Source organism: Alternaria atra (assembly GCF_907166805.1).
Source record: "Alternaria atra isolate CS162 genome assembly, contig: 25, whole genome shotgun sequence".
In the NCBI taxonomy this organism is placed as follows: domain Eukaryota; kingdom Fungi; phylum Ascomycota; class Dothideomycetes; order Pleosporales; family Pleosporaceae; genus Alternaria; species Alternaria atra.
The window spans coordinates 4,209,254-4,217,821 of NW_025091323.1; positions in this window are offsets into that span (position 1 = coordinate 4,209,254).

The window sequence follows — 8,568 nt, forward strand, 5'->3', positions numbered from 1 at the left end:
TAATTAGTTATTAAAACGCGCTCTACAAGTACCTTAGGATCTTTGTTACATTGTACCTAGACGATGTACTAGTGTACTTTAGCAGATTACTTAAAGAACATGTAGAACATATTAAGAAGGTACTTAGGAAGCTTAAAAAATATAAGCTATACTTACAGCTAGGGAAGTGCGAATTCTATGTTAAGGAGACAGAATTCCTAGACTTTATAATATCTACGGAGGGAGTTAAGATAATCTTAAAGAAAATTGCGGCTGTATAGGATTAGCTAAAACCTAAAATAGTTAAGGATAAACAATCCCTTTCTAGGATTTACTAACTACTACTAGAAGTTTATTAAGGATTACTTAAAGATTACAGCACCCCTCTCTAAGATTACAAAGAAAGAAATAGGGTTTAAATTAAACAAGGAACATTAGGAGGCTTTTAATTAAATTAAGTAGGTATTCCTTAAAGCACCTATACTTAAGATGTAAAACCTAAAACAAGAGACGCAAGTTAAGACTAACGCGTTAGACTATGCACTTAGAGCTGTATTATTATAGTAGTGCCTAGACAAGAAATAGAGACCTATGTTCTACTATTCAAGGAAGTTCTCTAGAGCAGAACTTAACTACGATGTTTACAATAAGGAACCACTAGGAGTAGTTAATGCCTTAAAATAATAGGAAGTCTATCTATTAGGACTACTGCACTAGATTAAGGTTTTTACTAACTACTAGAACTTAGTAGGGTTTATAATAATAAAGAAACTTAACTAACAACAAGTCTAATAGGCTAAGATGTTAGCTTAGTTTAACATTAAGATAACCTATTACACTAGAACGCTTAATAGAGTAGTAGATGCACTAAGTTAAAGATCTAACTTAAGCGAAGAAAGCTACAAGGAACTACATAATGCTATGTTTAAGAAGATGCCTAATAGTAGTTTACGTTATAACTAGCTAGAACTAGCTAGGATAGCTAAGGTAGCTAAGCAGGTAGAAACGCTATAATAAAAATGGTAGTAAAAAGTAGCTAACTAGCAGTTCGAGCCTAAGGGAAACGGCTCTAATAAACTACTACAGGACGAACAAAAGTACTAAGATATAGTTCGAAAGAATTAAATATATGTACCTCCGCACATGAGATCGAGTCTTATCAAGGAACTGCATAAATCTCTAGAGTACGGACATGCAGTAATTAAAGAAAAAGTTAGACGACTAGCTAAGGTGTTTACGATACTACGCTTACAGGCGAAGGTGCAGGATGTATGAGGCAACTGTTTAGCTTGTTACCAGAACAAGCCTAAGAGACAGAAGCCCTACGGCCTGTTACAACCCTTATAGCTACTAACAAGACTATAAAGCAGTGTAACGATACACTTTATAGTAAAGCTCCTAAAATCGTGAGAACTAGGATTAGGACAGCTTTGCAATACAGTCCTAGTAATTGTCAAGCAATAGAGTCTTTATAGATACGAGATGCACCGCGATAGTGGAAGTAGAGGTATATTGCCTTGTAAGACTAGAGACGAACCGCTGTCAAGCCACAACAGCGGTAAGGTAGGCTAATATACTGCGATTGCTTGGCATACCGGCCCGAACGGGCCCGGAGTAACCTAGTGCCTAACAGTAATCGTGTGTTAATTAACTAAAGGAGTAAAGTTCGTGCTAATAGAAGAGACTATTACAGCAGAAGACTGTGCGTATAAGGTCTCTAAGGCACTAATGTTAGAGTATAGAGTACCTAAAGAATTTATAATAGACAGAGACAAGTTGTTTACGTCTAAATATTAGACAATATTCCTAGCAAAATTAGGTGAAAAGAACAAGCTATTAACTAGTTTCTACCTAGAAATAGATAGCTAGACAGAACGAACGAACTAGACACTAGAAAAGTATCTAAGGATGTACGCTAATAAGCTGCAAGACAACTAGGTTAAACTCTTACTAACAGCACAATTAGCATACAATAGCATAAGGCTAGCAACAACAAAATACTCGCTACACTACGCAAACTACAGATATAAGCCGACTGCTTATTAAGATATAAAAGACGTAGAAAGTATCGCAGTAAGCGCAGATAATAAGGCACGCCTTATGCAAGAATTGTATAAAGAATTAAGCAAGAATATTACTTATAGAAACCTTACAACAGCTAAGGCGGCTAATAAGCAAAGGATTAAGGGACTAACCTTTAAGAAGGGGGATAGGGTTTTCCTATTACAATAGAACTTAAAAACTAAGCAACTAGGCAAGAAACTAGATAACCTCCGCGTAGGACTATTCAATATCCTATAGGAAATAAGCACAGTAAACTATAAACTCTAACTGCTACTAGGCATACGCGTCTACCTTGTCTTTTACAAGAAACTCCTAGAACTAGCACCTCTAGATGCTAAGCTAGTAATAGATATAGAGCTTAAAGACGACGAGTACGAGATTAAAGAAATTAGGGACCTACAGAAAATTGGTCGTTAGTAGAAATACTTAGTTAAGTAGCAAGGATAGCTAGAAAGCTAGAACACTTAGGATCTAAAAGAAAATTTAACGAACTGTAAGTTATAGGTAATTAAGTACTACTAGAAACACTTAGGGAAGAGAGGACTAGGTCCTTAAGGGAAAGGAAGTAATTAAAAGAAGGATTGAAAGATGCGTTAGCATGTAACTAGACTAAGTTAGTTAACAGTCTAGGTAGCGATAGTTTAGTTGTTAGAAAGTCCGTACTAAGGGCAGAATTCCCCTTAGCTTGCTCTTTCGCACGATCCTAGAGATTTAAAATAGCGAGGTCTTAATTAGCAAACGCTTACTCCTGCGCCTTAGTCTCGAAGAGCTCTAACTCGCTTTAAGCTAGTTAAGCTTTTAGCCGCGCAACCTTAAGACGTTTTTACGCTTCTTACGCTAAACCTTCTCACTCTTCCTTAGAAACAAAAAGACTACACTCCGCCTTTACAGAAATACAACTAGCACAGCGCCTAGTTGCAGTATCTATAAAGCAGCGAAGGTTTTCTCCTCGCAACGCTTATAACAAAACGCTATCTCTAAACCCTGCTCTTTTACGTAATTAGTATAAGCACGACACTTAGAGGTTAAGGATTGCGGGCGGTTACAGTAAGAAGACTGAACTTTAGGTATAGTTAGGAAGGCGCGAAAGGGAAACGGCATATAACGCGACGGGGCTTACTAACCTTATATGCAACTAACGCCGCTACACAGCACAGGAAAACGATAATCTAAAGTATTAGGACGATACGCCTAAGAGGGGGATAATGTTACAAGTAACACAAAGGATTCTCTCCTTAACATAGAAAGTAGGTTAGAGGTTAACTACATCTACGTTAGAAGGTAAGTATTATCGCGGGGCTAGGGGTCACGCGATAAACTATCCCGCCAAGACTAGCTATCTAGGATAGTAAGGCAAGAAGGGACAGTAACGCTATTACAAACATCTAGCTAAGGAGGGATAGCAGTAATAGCACAGGACTTAATAATAGGATATAAAGATAGAAAGGTTTTATTATTACACTCGTTATAGTTAACTTGAATAGTTTATCTCTTAACGTGTTGGATAAGCGAGTGACGCGGGCAAGCGAGCGACGCACCCCAAAACCTACGTAAAATCACGAACTACAGGGGTCTAGATCTCTAGATCTATTAAATAGAATTTTCTAAAAACTTAATAGCTTAATACTTTAGATATAAAGAATATTCTATTAAAATTTCTAAGCTTCTAGCTATAGAATTTATCAAGATATAACAAACTACGCTAAAATAATCCTTGCATTCTAGTACTTTCTGAATAGCTACTTAGCTACCTAGGCTAGAACCTTTAAATTTTTAATATAGATTATTTGTCTAGATACAGCTCTAGTATAGAAGTTTTAGAGATTTCTATTAAGTGGACCTAGAGATCTAGACCCCTGCAGTTCGTGATTTTTGGTAGGTTTTGGGGTGCGTCGCTCGCTTGCCCGCGTCACTCGCTTATCCAACACGTTATACAGATTATTAACTAGTTATTCTATTACACATAGAATCAGATTGTCTTTACCTTTAGTTAACTTCGATAACTCTTTTCTACACGAATTGCTAGATAAACTGCACGGCTTACTGCTTTAGTCTACCTCGCCTTGGTACGGACCGAGCTTAGAGAAGTATAGCCTAACTCCGTATAACAAATCGCCGTCAAATATCTTGCAAATTAGGCGGATGTAAGCATTGCTTGCGAATTAGCGAATAGCGCTATTAGCAGGCAGATAGATGTAGGATTGTGATTTCATTCTTATTCTTGCAAATTACTCTACTAGAACTATAAGAGCTACAAGGTTACTTCTAGAGAATACTGTTAGTGGTATGCCAGTGCGCAGGGTTCCCTAGTGCGTTCTTATCTAATGCTTAACTATTAAGACTATAAGAGGGACAGTGTAAAGCAGACTTTACACGAAGAAGAGCAAACTAGTTAAGTAGAAGCTTGTATATAGAGTAGAGAAGATAGTAGTGGCAGAGCCTAGAAGAGACAGAGCGTACGCGTACTTATATAGCCTAAAGAGAGAAGCAAAGTGAAGGCGCACAGTGCATAGTTATCTCTTGCCTTAGCTAAGGTTTTCACGCACCCTACTATATAATAAACTTAGAAAGTTAAAGCTATAGAGCTACTAACAAAAGCTATTTTTACGAGATATTTTAGAGTTGTACTATATATACTATTATAATTAACATGTGCTACTTATATTTACTTAGTATCTTAGTAGTGCAGCTAAGGTAAGTAATTTAAGTTAGGACGGCTAGTGCAGCTACCTTAGCTTATACATAAGATAAATAAATAATAACATGTTTTTAACGCTTCTAATTTTAAGTAGAGGCTTATAAGGCCTTAGGCTTACCCTTTTAGGACACAGTTATAGCTCTTTTAGCGTTATAAGCTGCTTTCTAGCGCTCCTTTTTAGCTAGCCTTTTAGCTTACTACTTCTCTCTTACCTCTTTAAGCCTCTCTCTCTTAATATGCCTCTCCTTACCTTATTAAAGCTTATATAGTTAAGCCTACTTTCTTTGCTCTAGCTTCTCTACTTTTTAGAGTTATTAAAGCTATTCTTAGTAATGTTATACTCTCTTATTATTTTAAGCCTAATAAACCTTCCTAGGTTACAAGAAAACAGCTTCTATATAGTATTATTTTGGGGTACTAAACTAAAGCTAAGAGCTCTTCCTTTAGTGTCTCTTTTTAACCTTAATACCTCTGTTAGGCTTTAAATTCTTTCTGTAAGTATACTATTCTAAGCTAGGATGTAACAGAAACTTCAAAAAAGCTTTTTAACAGCCTCTTTACTCTAATCTCTTACCTTACAACGTATAATAGTTACGACTTTAAGCTACTTATCTGTACTAAATATAAAAGAAGAACTTATATCTAAAATAGATACCTCTTATTAGAATTATTTAAGCATAACCTTATAGTTAGGTAGATAGTTCCTAGTTATTGTAAAGGAGTTCTTGATTAACATAGTTTATAAGGAAGTTGCTAACACAAGCAGGTTGCTACCTTAACACTAGCGCGACGCCTACGCAGCAACGTAGTGTAGCACTAGAATATAATATTATACTAACCTGTTTCACCAGCGAGCGGCCCACCCCACCGAGCGGCCTATGAACACTAGCGAAGCGTACGCGCAGCGACGTAGCTTAGCACCACAACACAATTTTTATACTCTTGCAACAGTATAATATTATTTAGAAGCGTCGCTATCATTCGCATCCTCAATTTCTACCTTGCACGTACGAGAGTTATGCCCAATCTTGCCACAACGGCCGCAGCGTCGCCCTGCGCGCACCCTCTTCGCCGGCTCCTCACTCTCCTCACGACTGCTACCCTCCTTTTCAGCAATTAAGTCTAATACCTCGCTAACTGTCAGTGTCTCCTCTGCCCGTACGTAGCGTCTCTTGCGACTCTTACGCTTAGTAAGCGTCTCTGTTGCGTCTCGAAGGCGCCCCATCTCTGCGCGCATTAACATTATCTTATAAGCTATCTGCTACGCGCCTTTTGTTAGCTGTCGCACCTGCTCGTCAAGTAAACTTGCTAGAGACCCTCGATAGATTTGCATTTTGTTTCGAATCAGCGTTGATTGCGCCTCTATTTCTTTGGCGTTACGCGGTGTTTGCGCCTCCTAAGCGGCGTCATCTTGCTGTGGTAGAGTTTGCGTACGCAGCTGCACATCTAGCTTTGATAACACGGCTTGTAGATTATGTGGACACAATCCAGCGCCTCGAAACCCTGCGCAAGCATTCTCTCTTGTAAATGCCTTCTTAAAAGCTACTTTAAAGGCTGGTAAGAAGGTCTGTTTGTTAATGTAGTAGATGCGATCGCGTGCTAAGGCTGAGATCTCATCGCCGTACGCGCGCTTTAACGGCGAGAAGCAGGCAACGTTAAGCGGCTGCAGGAGGTGCGACGAAAGTGGAGGCATACAGAGGGCGATAATCTTCTTCTCCTTGCAGCGATCCTGAAAATCTATTAAGCAATAGCTCTCGTGGCCGTTAATAATAAGCAGCCTGTACGCTCCTACAGGCCTTGCATGCGTATCAAAGTGTTCAAGCTAAGCAAGCGCTAGATCGTTGTTTGTCCAGCCTGTTAGGCTTACTTAAATAACCTAGTTGCGTAGGAGGTCCTCAGTGAACTAGTTAGAGATAAGAACCTTGCCGGTAAAGATAAGGAAGGGTAGGATAACGCGCCCTATTACGCTGACGCCTTGTATTAACGTAGTCCACTCGCGATTACCAGGCTGAAGCTTCTTTGCTTTCCTAGGCTTGTCTATGCCTGTCACTACGAGTTGCGACGATATCTTGCCTATCAGGAAGCCAGACTCGTCAAAGTTGTACATGTCGTCGTCTATAATGCCGTACTTCGCCTTCATGTTCTAAACTAGCATGAACTAGGGCTTAATAATTGCTGGGTCCTCGCAGAGAGCTCGCTGGCGATCGTATGGACGGCTCTAGCGCGTGCGCAGCTCAGGTGTACGCTGGATAAACCTGTCAACCCAGTTCTTGCTAACAGACTTAACGCCGCGATCGCGCAGCAATCTATCAGCCATATCTCGTACGTGTAGCTTCGAGGGCGGTACTCCACGCAGATTCTTATCAAGTATACGTTGTACAATCACCTCCTCTTCTAGCTTTGTCAGGCTCTTTAAGTTTGGCTCGCAGTCGCGTCTAGAGGGCTTCCCGTCGCGTCGCCGTCGTATCGTCGTCTTTAGGACTTTGTAGACTGCCTCCGCACGCCGCAGGCTTGGAATTTGGTTACGTTTAACGTCTAAGAGGGCAAGCTGCACATTAGCTTTAGTATAAGCCTTAAGAGGTTGTAGTTGTTAAGACATTACGTGTTGTTGCTAGGTACGCGTGTTGGTGGGGGAACTAGGCCGCTCGGTGGGGTGGGCCGCTCGCTGGTGAAACAGGTTATAGGTAATAAATTACTATTACTTAGAAGCGTTACTATTATCTACATCCTCTATTTCTACCTTACAGGTGTGAGATAATGCCTAACCTCGCTGCAACGGCCGCAGCGCCTCTCTACGCGCACTCTCTTTACAGGCGTCTTAGTATCCTTACGCTTACTACTCTCCTTTTTAGTAATTAAGTTGGATACCTTACTAACTATTAGAGTCTCCTCTACGCATACCTACTGCCTTTTGTAACTCTTACGCTTCATAAGCGAATTAACAGCTTCTCGAAGGCTTCTTACTTCCTCTTACATTAATACTATATTATAAGCTATTTACTAAGCGCCTTTACCTAGCTGCTTAACCTACTTGTCTAATAAGCTTACTAGTAACCCTTAGTAGTTTTACATACAATCTTAAACTAGCGTAGATTGCGCCTCTATCTTACAGGTGTTACGTAGTGTTTACGCCTCCTAGGCGACTGTGCCTAGTGTAGGCAGCGTTAGCGTACTGTAGTAGAGAATCTAGGGGAACTGCAGATCTGAAGGGCTATCGGGCTTAGAGATAACACAGAGAGTAGAAAAGGGACAGGAATGTCTGAACCCCGTTCAGACCACGAACACCACACATACAACACACACAATATACTCTACTTACTTACATTGAGCACACGTTTCGATAGGGAACTACTGAAACACTCTACTACATATAGCGACCGATTAAAACTTGAACCTCACAACCTTTCTAGCCTTAGGAAAGCTGCGCGCTACTAAAAACAAAATACAGCGCATAAAACATACTCTAAAGGTTTTACAGAACATGTTGTTCTACAGCCTTAAATAGCAGAAAAAGACTACAGATAAAGCATGCAGAAGGTATAAAGAGCGATTTATAGTAATAACATGATACTGTAAACAGAAGAGCTTTTAGCAGCGAAACACAGTACCTAAGGAACAGTAAAATACAGAGTAGGCGTACAGAAAAACCCCTAGAAAATTAGAGATACATAATTAAGGCACTAAGATATCCGCTAAATAAGATTATAACTAGAATACAACTGCGCCGCTAACTGCAGCGCAGGGTGCAAGAGGTGCGGATTAGCATGATAGGCCTTTAGAGGACCGCATAGACAGTAAACGACACGACAGAAAGCACACAGATGTGC